The sequence below is a fragment of the Phascolarctos cinereus genome, unplaced genomic scaffold, assembly GCF_003287225.1.
Source record: "Phascolarctos cinereus isolate Bilbo 61053 unplaced genomic scaffold, phaCin_HiC Scaffold_726;HRSCAF=1367, whole genome shotgun sequence".
Taxonomy (NCBI): Eukaryota; Metazoa; Chordata; class Mammalia; order Diprotodontia; family Phascolarctidae; genus Phascolarctos; species Phascolarctos cinereus.
In genome coordinates this window covers 200891381-200916310 of record NW_027556098.1, presented here as the reverse complement: position 1 = coordinate 200916310, position 24930 = coordinate 200891381, and the positions used below count along the sequence as shown (strand labels likewise).

Here is a 24930-nt window from a genome sequence, read left to right as displayed (position 1 = left end):
AGTTTGCGTGAAAAGTGTAACAAACACAAAGTAAATGGCCGCTCCAAAAGACACATGTATTTTTAAAAACTTGGTTCTCCTGAAGTAGAAGAAATAAAATTAATCACAGATAAGGATGCTTCATCAGATGGAATGATGTGATACTTGTTAACACTTGTTGCTTAAGCTGAGCTCAACAGGTTCTAAGTATTCATAAGAATTCTTTATTTAAAAATAGTATTCTCTGTCCTTTGAAATAAAAATATATAACAGAAGAAACAATTTTCTAAGAACTAAAAACATGTAGATGCATACTTGAAGTCATGTTTGGGGGCCTACAAATAGAGGCTTATCTGAAATTAAGTTGTTTGGAAAAAGCTTCTTTATGCTTTAAATCCTTCAGCTTTAAGTGTTAAGTGGCACTTTAAAAGGTTATAATGAGGTTATAGCCACATTATATTCTATGCATAAACAAAATCTATATCATTGCCTTCATTTATATGTATCACATTTTAGCTAAATTAAAGGCACTAGAAAATTTGTAGGCTATAATATGGAAAACAAAAGTGTATTAGAAATTCTTGATTCCTTTAAAAACTCAAAGGGGATGTCAAAATGTTAGGGTAAAAAATGGAGTCAAAACAATGCAATTCAATATCAGTAGAAATTATACTATAAAGAGTTGAGAAACAAATAATTTGGAAGAGAAAGACATCCCTCAAAGAAGGAAGATGTAGAAAAACTTTTATCATAAGATCAAAAATAGTTAAAAAAATAAAAGTACAAATTTGCTCAAATGCAAAACAGAAAGATTGAATACTATTGAAAAAAAAATAAGGGATAAGATGGTTATATCAAAAGATATGACTGAGGCTTCAGCTTCTCTGTAGAATTGGAAAATGACAAACCCAGAAAAGAGCCACAATAATTGTCTCAAGTGCTTCACAGTAGTTCATGAATTATTAGCAAAGCATTTTGTCAGCTTCTTCTCTGATGAAAGCCTGATTCTTTGTTGTTTAAGAGAAGAATGACATGTTTATTACCAAAAGATTAGAACATTAGTGACATCTATAGATATAGTTCAATAATATGTTTATGTATTTATACAAATATTAAAAATTTGTATGGCTCAAAAAATCTCATGTAGACTTGCAAAAAGACAATACGTTGACTGAAAAGAAAAACACTGTGCTAATATTGCAGGGGTATAAAATCTCATTATTAATTCAATGATTGTAGAATGAGTCATCTGAGCTCATCAAAATTCTTTGCAAAACCTTTATTGTCACAAAATACTGTGACTGAGTTCCACACTCATGGCTAATTTATGCATGGAAAATGTATAGAATTCCTCCAAGCAACATAAGTACACTACGGGTATTTGATATTCACATGGAAAATACTTCTCTGTTTGAATCATGACACCAAAGAAATAATGTCAAGAACAATTGTTACAAAAAGTAGTATCTTCTAGGGAAATAATTTAAGCCCATTATCATCCTGCCTAGCCTTAAATTCATTATTCCTACTCCTGACCTGAACTCAGCATGGTTTTCCAGTCAAAAATGGAGAGTTGCGTTATATTTATCATTTGATGGATCACTACATAATGAAATCAAGTTATGTGACACTGGGAATGGAGTCCAAAAGTTGCAAATTTGCATTCAGAAGTCAAATTGGACCAATAGGTGAAGGCCATACATAAAAACATCCTGATCTTTTCCAAGCAAGCCATAGCAGTAAAAATGATCTTCAAGTATTAAGACCATCAAGGAAAGTTCAGTATGTTAAAAAACTGATTGTAATTCAGGAGTTGAATCTGAATGGTAGCTCACACTTAGGATAATTAACACCTATGTGACTGCAGTCTTAATTTATAATCTTGGCAGGGTGGAATGTATGGGAATAAATAATTGACAAAGTTTCTGATTTTTTTAAAAATGCAATGTTTGTTAAGTACCATATTCATTATTCCAAGGCAATTATATGAAGATTAACACTTCATTATCAAACAAGTGGGACAGGATTTAAATATTTTCTGAGAGCACATGATAAACAGGTCTTGTTTGTCCTTCATTCTGGAAGAGGACCACTGATGTGAATTGCACGTGAATTGGATTTAAGCGAGGCAGAGCTGTAAAAATCATAAGCCTCACTCTTTCCTCCAGAGTTACCAAAGTCCAGTGGCAGGACAAAGTCAAAATGAATGGCAGTGGCCCAGTATTCAATAGGTGGCCTTGGCCTTTCTAAATTAGAGTCTTTTAAACATATCCTTTGGAATAAGCAAACCTCACTTTACAAAGCAATAGTAAATGCCCACAATAGGTATGTGCCAATATATTTGTTGAATATAATCAAAATTGGTTTATTTGCAGGTAAAAATCTGTAAAATGCCTGTAATCTAAGAGTAGAATCAAAAGATAGTCCATGGATGAACATCTACATGAACTCAATCAAATATATACAGATACATGTGTGTATATACATATAGCTAACATATATGTATGTGTGTATACATTATACACAACATATATACACATGCATATATACATGTGTGATTGTATATACATGCACATATGTTCTTATATGTATGCACATACACATATATATTTATATACTCTCCAAACAAATGACTAAGTCATGAAATTTGTTGATAGAAATGGAGAAATTAATTATAGCAATTCAGGGTCAGATCCTAGTTACCACCAATTAGAGAAAAGATTTTTAAGAAACCAAAACTTATTGGTTGCTTTCTATTATGTGATGGAGGGATGGAAACTATGCAACAAGGTTATAAAAATTCAGCATCTATTGTAAACTTACTGTTCATTAATTTAGTTATGTCCAACTCTTTGTGAATCCATTTGAGGTTTTCTTGGCTAATGTTTTATCATTTCCTTTTCTAACTCATTTTATAGATGAGGTAAGTGAGGTAAAGAGGGTTAAGTGACTTGCCCAGGGTCACATAGCTAGTAAGTTTCTGAGCTGTGATTTGAACTAACTCTAGGGCAGATGTTTTGCCCACTCTGTACCTACCTGCCCATCATATACATAGGAAGACAAAATTAACTAACTAGGGTTATATCCCAGAAGCTTGTAATCCTTAATCAACTAATTGATGATACATCCACATGCTATTATAAACATAATCCCACAAATGGCCTTGAGAATTCAAACAATGAGCTGTATTAGTCCAGAAGTATCATCATAGACAGAACTATTGGCTAAATGCCTGGATATAACATTGATTTATAAACTGTTGACACCATTTTAGATAGATATTGCCATGCCAAATACTCATGATCTCCTAACTATATGGAATGAAAAGCTCTGAAATAAACAGATACATAGTGGAAGGAATTAAAACTGTGTGGGAACAAGAAAGAGTACATATCTTCATTGTTATCCTATCTGCTCCTGTAATTTAAATGAAGATGCTTTCAAATGAGTACACTCACTATGAATTTAGATCCTGATGTTCTAATTCAATGTCAGAAGCTCATCACTTGTGCAGTAGTTCACAGAGCATTGAATGTACAAAAATTATAACATAGTGACTTCTCCTTGGACCATTTTTATCTGAACTGAATTAAAAAATGTTAAAATGAATGAGGGGGTATTAGTATTAGTGGTAGTAGTAGTGGTAGTAGTAGTAGTAGTAGTAGCAGTAGCGGTAGTAGTAGTAGCAGTAGCAGTAATACTTTTACAATACTTATGATTTTTCAAAGTATTTTCTCATAAATTATCTCACTTTGTTGTGGTGGCACCATCTCAAAGAATTCAGAGTCAGACAACCTTCAGTCCAAGTACAGGCATTTATTAAGAATTGACACCCCTTAAAAGCAGGCTGGGTTCCAAGAGGAACTAGCAACTTAGTAAGACAAGACAGGCAATTTTATAGTGTAATGATACACAACAGAAATTATGAATACTAAAAAGGCAGGAAGGATTTTTTTAAGGGATTAGGTAATGGGAAGGGGTCCCTTCTATGGTTTGGTAGTCAAAAATCCTGGTTGTGTTGCTTTTTGATTGGCTAGCTGTTGTGGTCCTATCTGATCAAGATGGATAGTGAGGTATTGTAGTCTTGTCTTGGGCTAAATCAATGCTGTGATTGTGGTTGAGTACAAGAACACACCTGTTCAAATATATGAATTAGATTTGGGGGAAGTGGCTTGCTAGGGGTAGTGGCTGTATTGAATCTGGAGGTCTGAGGTGTGGTTAAAGCCAGATTGCGTGTTTAAATCAGGACATGTGTCCTGTTCAGTGGGGCCCATAAGGAAATTAGAATGTTGGGGTTGGGGGGCAGCTTTATTAGGATTCCATAAATTTGATGTCTGCAGCTATCTGGTACAATAGGTATATCAGGAATGATCCTTATTTGATATAGGGTAAAGTAGACACTGCTACTTGTTGACAGTAACACAGTTAACAAGTGATTACATTTGCTCTAGGATCCAGTTTTTTTTGACTTCAGGTACAGTGGTCTTTACAATTTAAAGTATTGCCTCAAGTTATCCTTCTGGCTTCTTTCTTCAGACTGAATAAATAAATCCATGTTCATTTTTAGACCATTCCCTTGGGTTGTATAGAGCTTTGTATAATCAAAGAGGAAAAATCTATGAAATAATTTCAACTCCATGCATTTATCATTATTATTTCTACATTAAAGATGTGACTTTGGAGCCCATGTTTTCAAATTAGCTTATAGATTTCTGTGCCCAGTTTATTAACCTTGTCATCATTATCCTTAATAAGGTCTATTCTTTGATTTTAATTCATTGATCAAATAATTAGACCCTGAACTAGGAAAGTCTTGCTAGCACAGGCAGTGAAATAGATTTTCTGGGATACTGACCAGTTTTATATCACAATTGAGAAAGCACTTGAGGTCTTTAGGTCATAGTGTCTTTAGGTAAAAATATGTGGGTTTCGAAGTAATGTTGAGGAAAGTCCATAAATATTTGAGAAATATGAAGGGATAAAAATATGATCTATGAAGCTGAAGGAAGGCTGGGAGGAAGAAGTGAGACATCAAAAATGGAAGGATGATACTTTTAGTTGGGTCATTAGATTTCTTTCTATTACCATTACAAACACAAGCCTTTTAAATTATATTGCAAAACAAAACAAAACTAACAAACAAACAAAAACCCACTCACACTAGCAGTACTATTAACATCTGAAAAGAATCCTATTCTTTGGGATTTATTCTTCTTGACCTTGCTGCCATTTTGCTATTATACACCTTTCCATTTTTAAAATCATTCTTTTTAACCTTGACTTTAGTGGCATTTAACTGTTAGGGGCCAGTAACTCAACCAACCATATTTAAATGTTTGTGATTGATAATTAGAACAGACTTTTTTTTAATCATCTGTTTGAAATGGGGGTGGTATGAATAATCTGATATTCCTTTAATTGCCTCTATCTCTAATGATAGGCATCCAAAAAGTAGATTCCAATGGATCATGTGACTGGATTGAGAAAATGGGTTATCTGTTAGTAACAGGGTAAAATTCCATTGATTCTTATTTATTCCTTGAAAATGAGTATGGGGCAACTCTAGTCTTGACTCTCCTAGTGTGTTATATAAAACAGAATGGATACAGTGGTTCTAAATGTCATAAATCAGACATAGATTATAACAAGAAGAAATCTTACTTGAAACCTGACAATGCCCCAGCTGGTAGTATGGAGAGCTTAAATCAAATGAGTTGTCTGAGTCTTATTGCTTTTCTTGGGACTTTTCCTGGTGTTTGGAATAGCAATGGGAAACAATTTTCCTGTGATAGGCAAAGGAAAACCTTTCCCCTCATATTACATTTATTTTCCCTTTCTCTCCCCACTTTAGTGTTCACCTACTGATATTTGCATTCATTTTAGAACTCTGCAACCTGAATTTTCTTTTGTCAAGTTATTAACCAGGTGAACACAAGTGATATCATATGATCATAAATGTAGAAAAAGAGGGAAAAAACTTTAGAATCATTGAATTCTACTTCATCATTTTATTATACATTTCTATTCTATTTACAGGAACATTTGTGTCTTGTCATTTAATTTTAATTTTTAAGAAATATACTTTTTAATATGCAAGTCTATTTTTTTCTTTTTGTACGTTTTGTGTCTTCCCTTTTTTGCATCATTATCACATCACAAAGATTCTCATCTCTCCTTTGAAATCCTCCCATTTAATAAATGTATGCAGTCAAGCAAAACAAATTAACACATCAGCCATTTCTGAAAAATCTCTACCTCATTCTATATATGGAGTCCACCAGCAATTTCTTGAGGGACAGAAGACATATTTTGCCCTCATTACTATAAAATCAGTTCTGACCATGTTATCACTTAGATTAAATAAACTCCAGGATGATATAAAATCTCCTGTTTTAAAGCTCTTTGTGTTATGGCCCCCTCCTTACCCCAACCCTTACATGCACTCTGTGGTCCAGTAACACATGCCTCCTTGCACAAAACTTACCATCTCCCAACTCCATGCCTTTACCCTGGCTGTCCCCCATTGTCTAGAAATTCTTTTCCTCCTTATCTTTTTCTCCAGCCTTCCCTGTATTCCTTTGTGTTTGCACATTGCCTTCACTATTGGATTATGTAGGTCAGGACTGATTTTGCCTTTATTTGTAGGCCCCAGTGCTTCACACATAGCAAGTACGTAATAATTCCTCGTTGGCTTAACTTCCTTTGTTTCTAGTCCTTTGCTACAATAAAAGTGTTACTGATTTTTTGTGTACATTTGAAATGATTGCCTCTGTCTTTGGCTTTCTTGAGCTAGATGGCTAGTATTGCTGAGTAAGGAATTCATTTTGATGGATTTGTTAGTTACTGAAAAGGAAATTTCCTTTGAAATCTAAGAGTGTGCTAGTTTTTATTTTTGTTTGTTTTTTTTTTTTGAATTGTGTCTCTCCCTTTCTCAAGAAAAAATTTCTGTTTATTCAGCTTCCTTGTCCATTTGCCTTGAAAGATCCCTAGTTAGGTTGACTTTATCAGATATTTGAGAAATGTGGCAGTGTCTGTCACAATAATCTTCTGATTTTCATTATTCTTTTTAACTATCCTGTTCCTTCTTACCTCTATTTTGATTTCTTTCTTCATTAATTATGTATGTCCCCCAGAACTCCAGCTTGAAGAATAAGGTCTACTCTCACCGCGATATAAATCTCCTCAACTTGCCTATTATCATTTGTCAACTGATGTGAATATCTCTATGATCTAAATCTCTAGATGTAGAGTTCATTCTTTAAATAATATTTCCAATTATATATTAAGTACTATTTGAAATAGAATTTATCCTTACTTTAATTCTCTTAGCATATTCCTTTTTCCCAAATTCTGCATCATTTTTAGTGATCAATACCATTGACTATCTTCCCATTTCATTAGTCATTTTTCTCCCTTGTCTCCCAGTTTCAATCTATGAAGAAATCCTGGTAATCCTTCCTCTATAATATTTAATGCCCCTTTTTAGTATAGTTTTTGATGACATTAAATCTAGTCTCCTAAAATAACCTCTCTGAATGAAGATTTTTGTTACCACCATCTAAATCCTACTCTATTTTGCACACAAAGACCAATAGGCTGTACCCCCCCCCAGATTTTGCTGTTACAAATAATGTATTGGAATATGTTTTGCAGATATTTTTCCCTTTCAATAACCATATAATATATAATCCTAACAGTGGAATCTATCCTGATATTCTAGAAACAGAGGGCAAAATAGAAATGGAAAGAGATTCCCAAATGAAAACTCCTAAGTATAGTGCAGCCAAATTTCAGAGTTCCCTGGTCAAGGAGAAAATATTGCAAGCAACCAGAAAGAAATAGTTAAAAACTGTGGAGCCACAGTCAGGATCAGATGTGACGACTTCTACCTTAAAGGTTCAGAGGGCTTGGATTATGATATTTCAAAGGGCAAAGGAGGTAAGATTTCAACCAAGAATCACCTACCCAGAAAAACTAAGTACAATCCTTTAATGTAAAAGAAATGAGTATTCAGTGAAACAGAGGACTTTCAAGCATTTCTGATAAAAAGACCAGAGCTGAGTAGAAAATTTGGCTTTCAAATACCACTCAAGAGAAGCATAAAATGTAAACAGGAAAGAGAATTTATAAGGGATTTAATAAGGTTAAACTGTTTATATTCTCACATGGGAAGATGATATTTGTAATTCACAAGAACTTCCTTATTATTTGGGCAGTTAGAAGGTATATACTTAGGCAGAGGGCGCAGGTATGAATATGATGGGATTATTATCTAAAATATAATTGAGAGGTGAAAAAAGGATAGACTGGCATAAGGGGAATTAGATAGGTAAAATGTAGTAAATTCTCTCACATAAAAAAGGCACAAAAGATCTAAATGTGGATGAGAAGATGAGGGAGGTAAAGGAAATTGAAATTGGCTCAAAGAGAGAGTGGTGTACATACTGGTTTAAGTATAAAATTCTGTCTTACCCAACAGGAGAGTAGAAGAGGAAAGGGTTAAGAGAAATGGTGGGGACTGATAGAAGGGAGGGCAGATTGAGGGAGGTGGTAATCAGAAGCCAAACACTTTTGAGAGTGGACAGGGTGAAAGGAGAGAGAATAGGACAAATGGGAAAAATAGGATGGACAAAAGTAATCATACTGAGTAATAGTAATCACAACTGTGAACAGCAAGTTTATGTAATAAAATTGTATTTCTCAAATAGAAAGACAAATGATAAGAGCCATTTTCCAACTGATAAATGGTCAAAGAATATGAATAGTTTTCAGATAAGGAAATCAAAGTTATCTATAGCCATATGAAAAAAAAAATTCTTTAAATAACTACTGATCAGTAAAAAGCAAATTATAGTAACCCTAAGGTACCACCCCACACCTGTAAGATCAGCTAATATGACAGAAAAGGAGAATGACAAATATGGGAGGGAACGTGGGAAAATTGAAACAATAATTTACTGTTGGTTGAGTTGTGAACTGATTGAACCATTCTGGGAGAGCAATTTGGAGTCATGCCCAAAGGACTATAAACCATGCATACATTTTGATCCATCAATACCACTACTAAGTCTGCATTGCAAAAAGATAAAAAACAAAACTGTGGAAATGTTTACTTACATGATTAAATTAATGACCATTCTTTTAAAAGACAGAGTAAGAATATACATACTCTTAAATTATCCTGCAATTATTATATATATATATATATATATGCATATGTGTGTGTGTATATAATTATATCTATTTCTATATCTATCTATTTGTCTATCTATCTATCTATCTATCTATCTATCTATCTATCTATCCAGTATATCCAATTCAGTCATAAAGCTTCATTTCTTTTCATGAAGTGTGATTGGTCTGTGTTTTTGAAGCCTAAGTCAATGGAGTTCACCAGCTTTGGTAAGTTCTACCATAATGGGGAGGTTTCACATATAGTCCCAAAAACAAATTTTTATTCCTGTTTTATCCTAGATAAGAAAAGAGACTTATAATAGTGGGCTTCTCATATAGTAACTTTATCAAGTGTTGAGTGATTGATATGCATGTTACTAATTTTCCATTTCCTAGTCTGTTTGATTGTTATATCTATTTTTTCAAACCAATACTAGATGTTTTTAATGACTGCTGCTCAATAATATAGGATAAGTTCTGAGAGTACCGTATTTCCTTCCTCCCCATATCTTTTCATTATTCCCCTTGATGTTTTAGGTCAGTGGTGTCAAACACATAGGAGGACTCCTGTGGGCTTCATATTGACTTAGAAAACTATAAGTTATCACTATGTTGCACTATACTTTTTATTTATTAAACATTGCAGCCTTATTTTAATTTTTTAGGAAAAAACATAAATGACCCAGGAATTAAACAACTTATTTGATAAAAAATTCTGAGAAAACTAGAACATAATCTGGCAAAAATTGAGTTCAGACTAACACCTTACACTATATTATGTAATATATTCTTAATTGATACTTACATTGATTATGAAAATCATAAAATTATGAAAAGTAAATTACATATTTTCCCCTGAGCTCTGCTTATTTCACTTTGCATTATTTTCATGTAGATTTTCCCATGCTCTTCTGTATTCATCGCATTCATTATTTCTGAGAGCATAGTAATATTCTGTTAAGTTCGCGTGTCACAGTTTTTTACCTATTCCCCAGTCAATGGGCATCTACTTTGTATCCAATTATTTTCTATAAATGTCTTGATGAAAACAGAAAGGTTTTTTATTTTCTTATCAATGGGCTTTTTGGGGGTATGTCTAGTAGTGGAATCTCTGGGTTAAAGAGACTTTATTTTTTTTAATTTTTTTCACATCCCCAAAAAAATTCTGAAAGATTTCTAAAATGGCTGTATTTGTTCAAAGCTGTATCAATAATGCACTAGTGTGCCCATCACCCCACTATTCGTCTGACTTTGGCTATCCTCATTTTTTCCAATTAAAATGGTATGAGGTGAAAATTGAGGCATATTTAGATTTCTGTCTGTTATTACTAGTGATTCATAATATTCTTTCATAGAGTTCTTAGTAGTTTGCAATTCTTTTGAATATTGTTCATAACAACTAAAAACTTATATGTTGGGGAATGGCTTCTGCTTTTCTCCATATCTGTTACTATTTATATATTTTGAACAACAAGCCCTTATCAGAGAATTTTTATATATTTTTCCTATTCATCCTCTTTTTATACTATGTGCATTTATTTATTTTATTCTGAGCAGGAGCTTTTCAGTTTCATGTAATATATATTTTTTCTGTTATAATTTATTCTACCCCTTATTGGTTAAGAATGCATCTTTCTATATCTGTGAGAGGTATATAATCTGCTTCTCTTTTGATTTTTATACTTTATATTTTAGCATATTGGAAGTTCCCCCCCCCAAAGTAATGCGTATTTTCCAGTTTATGGAAAATATTAATTTTCATGGTTTTTGATTCTGATTTCTATTCCATTAATCTGCCCCACTATGTTTCAACTAATGCCCGATGGTTTTGGTGACTGCTGTTTTATAATGTAATTTGTATATTTTTGTCCCCACCTCTTTTTATTTTTTCCCTTGAAATTCTGGTTCTTTTATTTTTCCAGTTGAATTTTTTTATTATTTTATTCAGTTCTGTAAAGTATCCTTTTCATTATTTGATTATAATGGCATTAAAAGTGTAAATAACTTTCATAGAATTGTCATTTTTATTACATTGATACTACCTAACCATAAGCACTGAATATTCTTCCAGCTATTTAATTTGTTATATGTGTGTATGTATATGTGCATATGTATATGTAGGTTGATCTCAATATATTTTATACATTTTGTAGTTATTTGGACTGTGATTTATATTGCTATTATTGACTCTTGATTTTGTTATTACATAGAAATTCAGTTGCTTTTTTATGGTTTATTTTATAGTCTGCAAATTTGTCAAAGCTATTACCTTAATTTATATGTTTGTTAATTCTATAATATTTTCCAAGTATACCATTATATTAATAGTTTTATCTACTCTTTACCTGTCTGTATGCCTTTATTTTTTATCTTTTATATTGATATTGGTAACATGTCCAGAATTATATCAAATAATATTCTTGAGAGTTGGAATCTTTGATTTACTTTTATATTTATTGGGAAAATTTCTAGTATGCCACACTATTGCATAGGATGCTTCTTTTTGGTTTTAAATATATATTTGTTATGATATTAGAGAAGTTCATTCTATGCCTATACTTTGAAGGTTTTTAGTATAAATAAGTTTTGAATTTTGTCAAAGACTTTTTCCTTATCTGTTGGGATAATCATTATTTTGGTTTGGGGTATTTTGTTTTTTAATGATTAGTTATGGTGATTTGTTTTAATGTTGAACAATACTTCCATTGGTGATATAAATCCTATTTGATCATAATGAATAACTTGAATGAGTGATTGATTTAATAAGTGAATGGATAAATTACTGTTCTCTTTTTGATAGGACTTTTTAAAAAAAATATTTGAATCAATACTGATTTAATGATATTGACATAGAGTTTTCTTCCAATATTTTGTCCCTCCTTGTTTTAGGTATTAGGATTATATTTTTTCTTGTAAAAATTCTGGTAGAGTGCTTTCCTTTTCAATTTTTCAGATTAAATTGTGTAGTATGGGTACCAATTGCTGTTTTAAAGTTTAGTAAAATTTTCCTGAATCCATGAGGACATGAAGTCCCTCCTATACACTTTGATATTTCCTTTTTAGCTTTTGTAGTTCCTTTTTTTTTTTTGCATGTGAAAACAATTTTCAATATGTGTTGTTAAAACTTTGGGTTCCAAATTTTCTCCCTTCCTCCTCCCCACCCACTCTCATTGAAAAGGCAAGCAACTAAACATAGGTTAAACATGGGCAGTTATGCAAAACACTTCCATAATAGACATGCGAAATGCTAACTCTATTTCCCTTAATCTTATCCTGCCCTCCCATTTATTCTATTCTTTCTTTTGACCCTGTCCCTCCTCAGAAGTATTTGCTTCTGATTACCCCCTTTCTCAATCTGCCTTCCTCTCCATCATCCCCCTGCTCTCTTGTCCCCCCCCCACACACATTTTTCTGTAGGGTAAGACAGATTTCCATACCCCATTGAGTGTGTATGTTATTCTTTCCTTATGCCAAATCCTATGAGACTAAGACTCACTCATTCCCTCTCACCTTCCTCTGTTTCCCCTCCACTGTAAGAGCCTTTTTTCCCGTTTTTTTGTGAGATAATTTACTCCATTCTACCTCTCCCTTTCTCCTTTTTCTAGTATAATCCCCTCTCATCCCTTAATTTTATTCTCCTGATATGACCCCTTCATCTTCAACTCACTCTGTGCCCTCTATCTATGTATCTATGTATCTATGTATCTATGTATGTATCTATCTATCTATCTACCTATCTATCTATCATCTTTCTATCCATCCATCCATACATACATACATATAATTTTTTCCCTCCAACTACCCTAATACTAACAAAGGTCTCATGAGTTTTAAATATCATCTTTTCATGCAAGAATGTAAACAGTTCAACCTTAATAAGTCTCTTATGATTTCTTTTTCCTGTTTACCTCTTCATGTTCCACTTGAGTCTTGTATTTGAAAGTCAAATTTTCTATTCAGCTCTTGTCTTTTTCATCAAAAATGCTTGAAAGTCCTCTATTTCACTGAATTACCATTCCCCCCCCCCCAAATGTACAAGCTGCTGAATCTTGTGTTATCCTGATTGTGTTTCCACAATACTTGAATTGTTTCTTTCTGGCTGCTTGTAATATTTTCTCCTTGACCTGGGAACTCTAGAATTTGGCTACAATATTCCTAGGAGTTTTCCTTTGGGGATTTCTTTCAGGAGGAGATTGGTGGATTCTTTCAGTTTCTATTTTGCCCTCTGGTTCTAAAATATCAGGGCAGTTTTCCTTGATAATTTCTTGAAAGATGATGTCTAGGTTCTTTTTTTAAATCATGGCTTTTGGATAGTCCAATAATTTTTAAATTCTCTCTCCTGGATCTATTTTCCAGGTCAGTTGTTTTTCCAATAAGATATTTCACATTGTTTTTTTAATTTTTCATTCTTTTGGATTTGTTTTACAGTGTCTTGATTTCTCATAAAGTCACTAGCTTCCAATTGCGCTATTCTAATTTTTAAGGAAGTATTTTCTTCAGTACTCTTTTGTACTTCCTTTTCCATTTGTCCCATTTTTCTTTTTAGGGCATTCTTCTCTTCATTGGCTTTTTGGACCTCTTTTGCCATTTGGGTTAGGCTATTTTTTAAGGTGTTATTTTTTTTCAGTATTTTTTTGAGTCTCCTTTAACAAGCTGTTGACTTGTTTTTCATGGTTTTCTTGCATTACTCTCATTTCTCTTCCCAGTTTTTTTCTCTACTTCTCTTAATTGCTTCTCAAAATCCCTTTTGAGCTCCTTGAAGGTTTGGAATGGATTCATATTTTTCTTGGAGACTTTTGATGTAGGAGCTTTGTCTTTTTCTGGCTGTGTTTTGATCTTTTTTGTCACCAAAGTAAGATAATATAGTCTGACTCCTTTTGCAAGGTTTGCTCATGATCCCAGTCAGTTACTCTAGTTTTAAACTCTTTGTTAAGGTAAGAGTCTGCTTCCAGTGTGGAGAATGTACTGTCCCAAGCTTCAGAGGTATGTGCAGCTGTTTTCAGAGATACTTCTAGGCACCTGTAAATTTTCATTTCTTCCCAGGTGGTATGATAAGGGACGAGGTGTTTACTCCTTTCTTTGTCTATGAGTGACCACAAGCAGTCTTTTCTATCTTGGAACTGTGAGGAAGGTTTCCTCTCCACAGCAGTCCTCCTTGCCCCAGGACCACCACCCAGAACTGTGACCCAGATCCAAGCACAGGGAAAGCAAGAGATTCTTGCCTTAGCACTGGCAAAGAGATCGCTGCAATACTCCCCTGATCAGCCACTTGATTCCCCCTCAGTCTGTGGGTAGGAAGCTCAGGACACAGTCACTGCCCCAGGGCCCATCCTCTGCACTATGCACTCTGGAACTCTGGAACTGGCTCTGAGACCTACCTCCTCTCTCAGCAGTGCAGAAACAGACTTTTCCCACTGACCTTCTAAGTTGTCTTTGGCATTCCTTGTTGAGAAGTCTGGGATCTGCCACAGCTACCTGCGATTCAGACCTCTGAGGCCTGCTCCAGGTTCACTGAGGCCTGTGTGCCCAGGCCACACTGTGCTCCTCTTCCAGCCCGGCGCTATAAACCTTTCTGTTCAACCATCCAGTCTGTCTTGGGCTGGAAATTTGCTTCACTGTCTTTTTGTGGGTTCTGCTGCTTTAGAATTTGTTTAGAGCCATTTTTTTTTACTGGTATTTGAAGGGTTTGGAGGAGAGCTCAAGCAAGTCACTGCTTTCACTCTGTCATCTTGGCTTCACCCCCCTGTATTCTAGTTCCTTTTCTGACATAGGTTTATTTATAATCTCTATTCATTCTTCTGTAAGTTTTAGTATTTTATATTTTTCAAGAAATTCTTTTTTTGTGCTCTCAATTTTGTAAGTATGTAAATGTATACAATGGTTTTTTAAATTATTCTCTGTATTTTTCCAGTTTTATTGTAATTTCATCTGATTCATTTGGATTTTTCTTGATTTGATTTTTTTGCCTTTTCTTTTTAATCTTAATGGCCAAAAGTGTGTCTCCTTTACTGGTCTTATAAAAGAAGCAGATTTTAGTTTTATTTTTCATTTCCAAAGTAGTTTTAATTTCAGGTTTATTTATTTATCTTACAATTTAAATGTTTCCTCTTTTATGGTAATTTAAGACTTATTGATTTTCTAAATTTAAAAAAGTCAACTTTAAATATTTTTCCTCTTATGTTGTTAATGTGTATTTGTAGAGATGATTTTCCCCTTGATGATTGCTTTACTTGCACTCTAGATATTTTGATATATAGTTTCAGCATTATCATTTTCTTTCACATTATTATTCATTATTTCCCTGATTTACTTTTTGACCAATCGTTATTTAGGACTTCATTGTTGTTTCTATTTCAGACTGAGTCTTTTGTTTCTGAACTGATTATTATTTTTATTGTGCTATGGTCTATAAAACATGCTTTTGTTATTTCTCCCTTTTTACATTTGTTTGCAATATTTATGTATCCTAATACATGGTTAATTTTTGTAAAAGTTCAACATACTCCTAAGAAACATGTGTATCCTTTACCATTCTTATTTATAAAATGTCACAAGTCTTTTAGTTCTAATTTTCCAATCCTCATTTTAATTCTGTGTAGTTTTGTTCATTAATTGTGTTTCTTGTGAGAAGCATATAGTGGGTTTTTTTTTTATCCAATCACTTTCTTTTCAATTTTTTTTGGTTTAGTCCACTCAAATTTAAATTTATGAGGGCTAGGTTATTATACTTTTCTCCATTTGTCTCTAGTATTTGGGTTTTTCTTTTTTTTTTTCCCTTCAGATTGTGATTTTTCCTTCCAATTCCTCCATAAGCATAGACTTTGGCTTACTCTAAGTCACCCTATATTCCCCTGACACTCCTCTCCTCACTCTCAAGCCCCTAAAACATATAGCCCAAATTAAAAATGCAAAGGGAATATCCTATAAATGCTAAGGTCTTCTAGATGTTTCTATTTGTGTATGACAATATAGTTGTTACATCAAGACCAAAAACACTGCATAAATCTCCTAAATTAGATCCATATTCATTCAGATCACTTAAGTACAACTACCAATGTATTAAATATGAAATGGATGACAGTTGTTTGGACAACGTACAGAGATTGCCAATCAAGGACAGAAATATGGATTTCCTTTAAGAAACTGAACATTGCTTTCAATGATTTTCTTCTAAAGCAAAAGCCCATCTTTTTAATATCACCATTCTTCAAGTCATGCTGTATCACCATGAGTCACACAATAATAAAAGTATAACAGTAATAGCTGACATTTATGTTGAACTTCAGGGTTTGCAAAGCACATTCAATGTATTATCTTGATTGATGCTCAGTCTCAGAAGAAATAATATTACAGGTTAGCCAAAAAACAACAGAGAAGCATATGGTTGGTACAAGTAAGCTGTAAGAAATCATCAGTGTATATGAAGAACTAATTCAACTTTATAAGAATAAGAACCATTTCCCAATTTGTAAAAGAGCATGAATAAGCAGTTCTTAATGGAAAAACCCAGACTATATGTAGAGATTTTTTTGGAAAAAAAAATGATCCAAGTTGTTTCTAATTAGAGGATGAAAATTAAAGCAGTTCTGTATTTCTTCCTCACATTTATCAGATTTGCAAAATATTACAGAAAGGAAATGATAAGTGTAAGAGGAGCTGTGGGAAAACAGGAATACTGATTCATTATTGTTGGATCTGTGAATGGGCAAAACAATTCTGGAAAGAAATTTGGAATTATACACAAAAAATTACAAAATAGTGTGTACCCTTGAAGCAGACATATAATACTGTTGGGCCTATTCCCTAAAGAAATTTTAAAAAAAATTGGAAATGGTCCTCCATGGCATAATATTTATAGGAGTTCTTTTTGTAGGGACAAGAAAGCTGGAAACTAAAATGATGCCTTTCAATTGAAGAATAGCTGAATAAATTGTGCTATATAAATATGATGGACTACTGTTGTGGTGTTAGAAATGAGGAATTAGATGATTTAAAAGAAACAGGGAAAGACTTATATGAAATGATGCAGAGTGAAATAAACAGGACCAGAAGAATAATTTGTACTACAATACCAGTATTATGAAAGTGAAAATTAATACATTTACAAACTTATTAGGAATGAAATAAGTGGAACCAGAGTAATTTATACACTAATGACAACTTTCAAGTCCAGAAATACTGTGATCAATATAATCAGCATTTATGATTTCAGAAGACAAATGATGAAATGTACTATTTATCTTCTCATAGGCTGTAGACTTAGAGTACAGAATAAGACATTTTTATATATAGTCAGTGAGGGATAGTTTTTTTTTTGCTTGGCTATGTGTATTTTGTTACAAGGATTCTTTTGTGTTTTCCTTTCTTTTTTCAATTGTGTGGGAGTTGGCAAGGATATTTCTTTTAGTTAAAAAAAATTATTTGGGGGTTACTTTTGATGTGAAATGTTTCATACTCTTTCAGATTAGGTCATGAATGTAAATTTTGCTTTACTTTGTTACAAAGAATTCTCATGAAGCGAGGTTATCTATAAATATTTGTTATGTAAAATAAAAAAAAACAATAAAGTTTAAAAAACTATCAGTGAAAAATTGTGCATACATAATGGTAAAAAAGATTACATTAGATTGATAGATGACTTCTGGAAGTGAAATTGGGCTAGTTACACAGCAAAACTGAGTTTGAACTGTCCATGTGCTCTATTGGTATCTATGCCACATTAAGAGATTTAGAGAAAGTCTGCCACCTTATAAGGTGGATTCTTCTGTGGAACATTTAAGAAGGACATAGAATGAGGTCACGCAAGATGAGTAAGAATCGATATATTGTGATCTTTACCACTATGGGGAGTGAGCATATTGAAGAAATCATCAGTCCATCAAAATACTGAAACATGTAGTTCACTTATTTTATTCTATCAAAACCAGAATCTTCAACATTTGCTCCAAAAAGTGTTACCTGACCATTCTATACTATCTCATTTTCTTTTCCAACCAAGAGAAATTTGCTTGGAGTTGTGTTTCTCTTTGATCTTTCCATTTCTTAGCCTATTCACTATCCAAAGCATTAACTCATGCCTAAAACAAACCAAAACAAACAACAACGAAAATTTATTCTCACTTTTGATATAGTTTTCCTTCATTCAGTTTCTGAAAGCCCAAATCTTTGAGAGGTCATTCTTGACTAGATGAAAGAAGGTAAATGATGTGAGGGAACCTGTGTGTACTTAGGTATAATTTTCGTTGTTACATAGATTTCTACAAAAATTAATAAAATTATTTCTGGATTTAGAACATGTGTTGGCCTATTATCTTTGTATGAAAGTTAAGCAAAGGTGTATAAACTTGCTCTTTGTAGCAGACGACTATAATTATAGAAATGGAGACAGAACACTAATATATTTTCAGGGAGATAGATTGGTAAAGATGTTGATGATAGTATGATGAATAATATATTAAAAAGTTCTGATCATTTTCAGGTGAGCTCCAGCTTTAGTCTTGGAAACTTGAAGGTCAAAACTAATGCTTTACATATTTCTCAAGAAACAAAAAGCAGCCATTGTGGGAAAATAGTCAGTGCAAACCACTAAAATGTCTATAAAATTACAAATTACTTTAGAGCACCAATGATGTTTTTAAAATTCAGGATTTTTGTGCAGACACCTTGCCTTTAACTTTTATCATCCCATTTTTTCAGTTTAACTCATTAAGGTCAAATTTTTCTATAGAATTTAAAAATAAATTAATAATATGACATTCATTCACTATCAAAATGGAGGGGAATTCCCCTTTTTTTCTTTGTTAAGTCATACCACATAAAATGGAGCTTATTGATGTATCTGTTTATCTGTTTAGTGAATCTTCCAACATTGTTATATGCATGCCCAATCAGGAGGTAAAGTACAGAATAGGTTTGTATTTTTAAAATAACCTGACATCTGTTCCCAATGAAACAGCATATAAATTAAGGAAAGAGTAGAGAAAGTGTTTCTTGTATAATTTAACTTAAGCTAGAAGGAGCAGATTCTTGAATTAGATCAAGGGAAATTTGTTTAATTCCCTTTTTCTGATTCTTAAACCTTTCAATTTTCTGTCTTGATCATTTCTTATCATAGAATATCAACTATCTTTTAAAAATTCTTCTTGCTTTTCATTTTCATTATAATGTTGTAGATTAGTCACTAAGTTGCTGGTAGCATGATATAGTGGCTAGAGTACTGATTCTGTATTTGAAAGATTTGAATTTTAATCCTCAGTGCATTGTCTTCCACCTGTATGATCTTGAAAAATCTCTACTTACTTCCCTGGTTCTCTGTTTACACATTTCTAAAACTAAGTCTTTAGACATGACTTTCAAACTCACTTTCAGCTTGATACCATGATTTTTTTTTTCCTGTTTGGGGTATTTAAGTCAGTCAAATCTGACAGAGTTCAATTATATTATCACTCTCCATACCATTGGCCACAAACTGTGGTCCACCTTTCTAGTGCCCTCTGTTTATTCTACAGTCTAGTAACTCTGACCTTCTTGCTGTTCCTCTAAAAAGGCACTCTCCATGCCTTTTCACTAGTTTTCACATCCACCTCGAATATACTCCCTCCTTATCTCATCCTCCTGGCTTCCTTCAAGTCTCAGTTCATATTCTACCTTCTGCAAAAGGCCTTTCCCTGTCTCCTTTGATGCTAAAGCCTTTCCTTTGATATTACATCCAATTTACTCTGTACATAGTTGTTTGCATTTTGTTTCTCCCTCAGTAGAATGTGAGTTTCTTAAGGGCAGCCACTATTTTTACCTTACTATTTGTGCCACCATGCTTAGTGTAGTTTATTGATGCTTAATAAAAGATTATTGATTTGACTTAGCCATACTGACACTGTGGTCCTTGACACAAAACAGTTAAGAATCTCTACTTTAGGGTAATTATATATTCCTGAAAATGTAACAGTATCAAATAAAACAGAAGATTATTTGCCTTTCCTAGAAATAAGCAGAATCTATGAAGCACACTATTCTACTACTACACATCTTCTCATAGTAATTTACATTAAAAAATTCAGTGTTATCATCATTATTAAAATTTGTGGGAGAATTCTTTTGGAAAAATGGAATCAACATTTTGCAAGTAAATCAGACTTTTGCCTCAAATAAACAAAATCGTTCAAAGTCCTGGAAAATCAGATCCCAAGTTTGTAACCTTGTCAAAATCCTGAACTTCTCGCCTTCCTTACTGCGCATAAACAATTATGTTTTTTTCTATCTCTATGATATGTTTTCCATATGCCCTCCTCTACCTTCAGTCCTTGGTTCAGTCCCTCAATCCCTCTTGTCCATATTATTGTAATAGCTTCCTAATTAGTCTTCCATTTCAGGTTTCTCCCTACTTCAATCCATCCTCTGTACTGCTGGCAAAGTAATTTTTAATAGATACAAAATTGTGCATGTAACTTCCATGCTCAACAAACCCCAAATGGCCCCTTGTTGCCTCTAGATGTAAATATAAATTCTTCTGTTTAGCTTTGAAAGCCCTTCCCAAACTTGCTTCAAATTTTTCCCAGGATTTTTTGTAGATTACTCTGCCTTTTTAAACTCTGGGATCCAGCTGAACCATGCTTCTTCCTATTCCTCATACACACTGCTCAATCTTATTGATTTGCCCTGGCTATTCCCTGTGCTAGATGATACTCCTTCATCCCTGCCTCATCTATATATGTTATTGTCTTTCTGTTTTAATGTAAGCTTTTGTCTTTGAGCTTTGTCTTCTAAGTAGACATATTTTGCCAAAATTATTGTTATAGAAGAAAAATATGTCATTCCCTAATTGATAAATGGTCAAAGGATATGAACAGGTGGTTTTAAGATGAAGAAATCAAAGCTATCTATAGTCATATGAAAAAAATGCTCTAAATCACTATTGTTTAGATAAATGCAAATCAAAACCATGCTGAAGTACCATATCACACCTATCACATTAGCTAACATGACAAAACAGGAAAATGATAAATGTTGGAGAAGATGTGGGAAAATTCTAACATTAATGTATTGTTGGTGGACTTGTGAAATGATCCAAACATTTTGGAAAAAATTTTGGAACTATGCCCAAAGAGCTATAAAAGTGTGCATACACTTTGACCCAGCAATAACAGTCCTAGGGCTATATTCCAAAGATATAAAAATGGGAAAAGGAACCATATGTATAAAAATATTTATATCAGCTCTTTCTGTGGTGGTAAAGATTTGGAAATTGAGGGGATGCCCATCGAACTGAGGAAAGACTGAACAAGTTGTGGTATATGAATATAATGGAATATTGTTTTGCTATAAGAAATGATGAGCAGGCGGCATTCAGAAAATCCTGGAAAGACTTGTATGGATGGATGCTGAGTGAAGTGAGCAGAACCAGGAAAACTCTGTACATAATTACAGCCACATGGTGTGATGACTAACTTTGATAGACTTAGCTCTTCTCAGCAATGCAAGGATCTAAGACATCTCCAAAAGTTTCATGATAGAAAATGCTATCCATATCCAGAGAAAAATGTGTGAAATTTTAATTCTGTTTAATTTCTTCTTTCTTGTGGTTCTTCCTATTGTTTCTAATGCCTGTTAACAAGATGACTAATGTGAAAATATGTTTAATAGGAATGTATATGTAGAGTCTATATCAGATTACATGCCATCTTGGGTAGGGAGATGGGGAAGGAAGGGGGAGAAAATTTGAAACTCAAAAGTTTATTGGAGTGATTGTTGAAAACTAAAAATAAATTAATTAAAAAAGAAAAATATGATTACTTCAATTTATTACTCTAGAAACATTTTCAAAATTAATTCTGAGGCTTTGATTGTAATTGAGTCTTTGTAACTGCTTTATTACTTGTGATGAATGTAGGAAGAAGGGATGGAATCACAGTATTATTTATTAACTCCTTTTGTTTTCTTTCATAAATTAGAACTTCATTTGAATTTGAACATTTTAATGTAACACAAAATTTTATTATTTGGCTTCTTGTAATGAACTCTTCTTTTCTGAATATCAGTTGGTTTATTGAACTTCTAAAGTGGCCATGCCACCCAACTTAGTTTCAAAAATCTAGCAGTTTCTATTCTTTTAAATTCTGAATTACTTCTTAAGCAATTTTTAAAATTGTTTCCTTCTGTTTTGCTTCACATTCTCTCAAACAATTATTACCTTGTAATAATTCTTTAAGTTCAGTGAACCAACTAATATATTAACCTCATCTATCAATATATGATGCATTTCACATTCAAAAATCCCATATCTCCAAGGAAATAAGTGAGGGAAATTTTGTACACCAAACTTATAGTTCAAGCATGGCCATTATAATTCCAGTGTTTTGTTTTGTTATCTTTTTATTTATATTGTTGTCTATTCTCCTCATATCCTCAAAGTGTTCTAGCATGTTGGGTGGACTTTCTATTTTGAATTTATTGACATAGTCAAAAGTTTCAGAGAATGGAATGGATAAATTGTTATCTACATTTTTGGAGGTGCCATCCACTTTGATGACATCCTAGATCCATCTGAGGATGCCAGTGCAATCCAAGTAACAAAAAGTATTATTTTGACTATACTGAGCCTATAATTTCATTGGTATAGGGAACTCTCAGTGAGGAAAATACCTCCTACCTCCATCTGGAACTTAAAATCTTATAACATTGTCTGGGACTTTAAAAGGTTAAATGACTTATCCTGGATCACTGTCAGCCAATATGTGCCACATAGATTGAATTTGAAGTAACGTCTTTCTGACTTTGAGGCCGGCTTCCTATGTGCTACACCACAGCTTCTCAACAAAAGTTATCTATTGAAAAAAAAATTGTATGAATTATTCCACAACTTATAACTGAAATTTTAAGTAACTAAAGATTGCAGGGGCCTAATAATTTTGGATTCTCACTTTTCATGCACCAAGATCATTCAAGAACTAATTGATCTGACCACCATGTTATCATGGATGTACCCTAGTACCCTTTGGGACAGAAATCATCAAGAGTCTCTTTTCCATCATTATTGCTTGGAGGTGAGAATGTGATGCCAAAGCATTTTAGGGACACATTTTAAAAAATAAATTTAAGCAAGACAGATATTTCTCAAGTTCTTTGAAGGCAGAAACTAAATTCAAGAGGCATCTGAGTGGTGTAGCAGACTTGGAGTTAGAATGATTTGATTTCTGTTCCTACTTTAGGCACTTACTAGCTGTGTGACCCTGAGTGTCATTTAACCTTTTTTTCAGCCTTAGTTTCCATAGTTATAGAATGATAATATCCATAGAACCTACTTCACAACATTGTTGTAAGGATCAAACACACACACACACAAATTAGGCAAATTATTAGTTAATTACATTTATTATAGTTCATTGTTTCCAATGTAGTATATTTCTAAAAATTTAAAATATGTTTAATGGTAATAAAGAAAAGGAGAAAGTCTGTACTATAAACTATGCAATTTTTAGAATATTGAAGGGAAGTATTTGATGGTATTTGAAAGATGGGAAGATGTTAATTTCTTGGAGAAAATAAAGGATATGTTTACTCCTGAAAAATTACAATCAAGAAACAGCAACTTCTACTAACTTCTATGCCTACTTTCACACTTCTCAGTTTTTTTTAAACTAATATGCGCATGTATGGTGGACACTTTTGATGAAGGTTTAAGAATGGAGTAGGAATGCTTTTATCACCCAAACTCCATAGAAGACCACATCTTTATAGCCACATCTTTACTTAGAGGTTTGTTGAATAAATACAACATCCTACTGTGCTCATTTATTTGTTTTTTGTTCCTGTTGTTGTTGACTAAAATACATGATTAAGCTCTCTCACTTTGGCCTCCTTGGGGCAGTGGAGTGCCTGTTAGTGCAGGTTGTGATGTAAAGATGACTAAGTCTAAGAACCATACCACCCACAACCAATCACGAAAATGGCACAGAAATGGCATCAAAAAACCTAGGTCACAGAGATATGAGTCTCTGAAAAGGATTGACCCCAAGTTTCTCAGAAACATGTGCTTTGCAAAGAAGCACAACAAGAAGGGGCTGAAGAAGATGCAGGCCAACAACACGAATGCCGTCAAGGTCTGAGCAGAGGCCATGAAGGCCCTAAGCACCAAGACCTCCAAGGCCAAGCTACTCAGGCCCAGGATCTGCAAGGCCAGTGCACAGTGTGCTGCCCTAGAATGGACACCAACCATCCAGGCCCTAGAGTGGGCACCAAACGTCCAGGCCTCAGGATCACAAAGCCTGACCAAGGCTGCCAAGTCTGCTGCCAAGGTCAGTAAGTCTGATCCAAGGCTACCAAATCTGGGCCCAAGGCCAGCAAATTTGACTCCAAGGTTGCCAGGTCTAATTCCAAGGCTTCAAAGTCTGATTCCAAGGCAACCAAGTCTGATTCTAAGGCCACAAAGCCCACTGATTCCAAGGCCGCTAAGCCTGCTGACCCCAAGCCTGCTGAGTCCAAACCCAAAGACGCTGGAACTAAAGCTGCTAGTCCCAAGGCTTCAAAATAGATGCTTCAGGACAGAAGGACTTGTTTAAACCCTAATCCACCATTTTTTTTCCCAGTCAGGGTATGATTATTCTATTCACTATTTTGTACAAGCAAAGAAAATGGTGTCATAAAAACAGAAAACCATGATTTGGTAGAACAAAATAACTACTTAAAGTTTCTTCTGTATCAATGTATAAACCAAACAGGTTAAAGTAATATACAATTTCTATAAAGAATCAACAACAGAGATAAGTTTCTTTCATAACACTG

At 33.5% G+C, this 24930-nt stretch overlaps 1 pseudogene; it reads left to right on the top strand.

Annotated features, from left to right (window-relative positions):
• Positions 1-24050: 24050 nt before the first annotated feature.
• Positions 24051-24679, top strand: LOC144454366 (large ribosomal subunit protein eL29-like; annotated as a pseudogene).
• Positions 24680-24930: the final 251 nt, after the last annotated feature.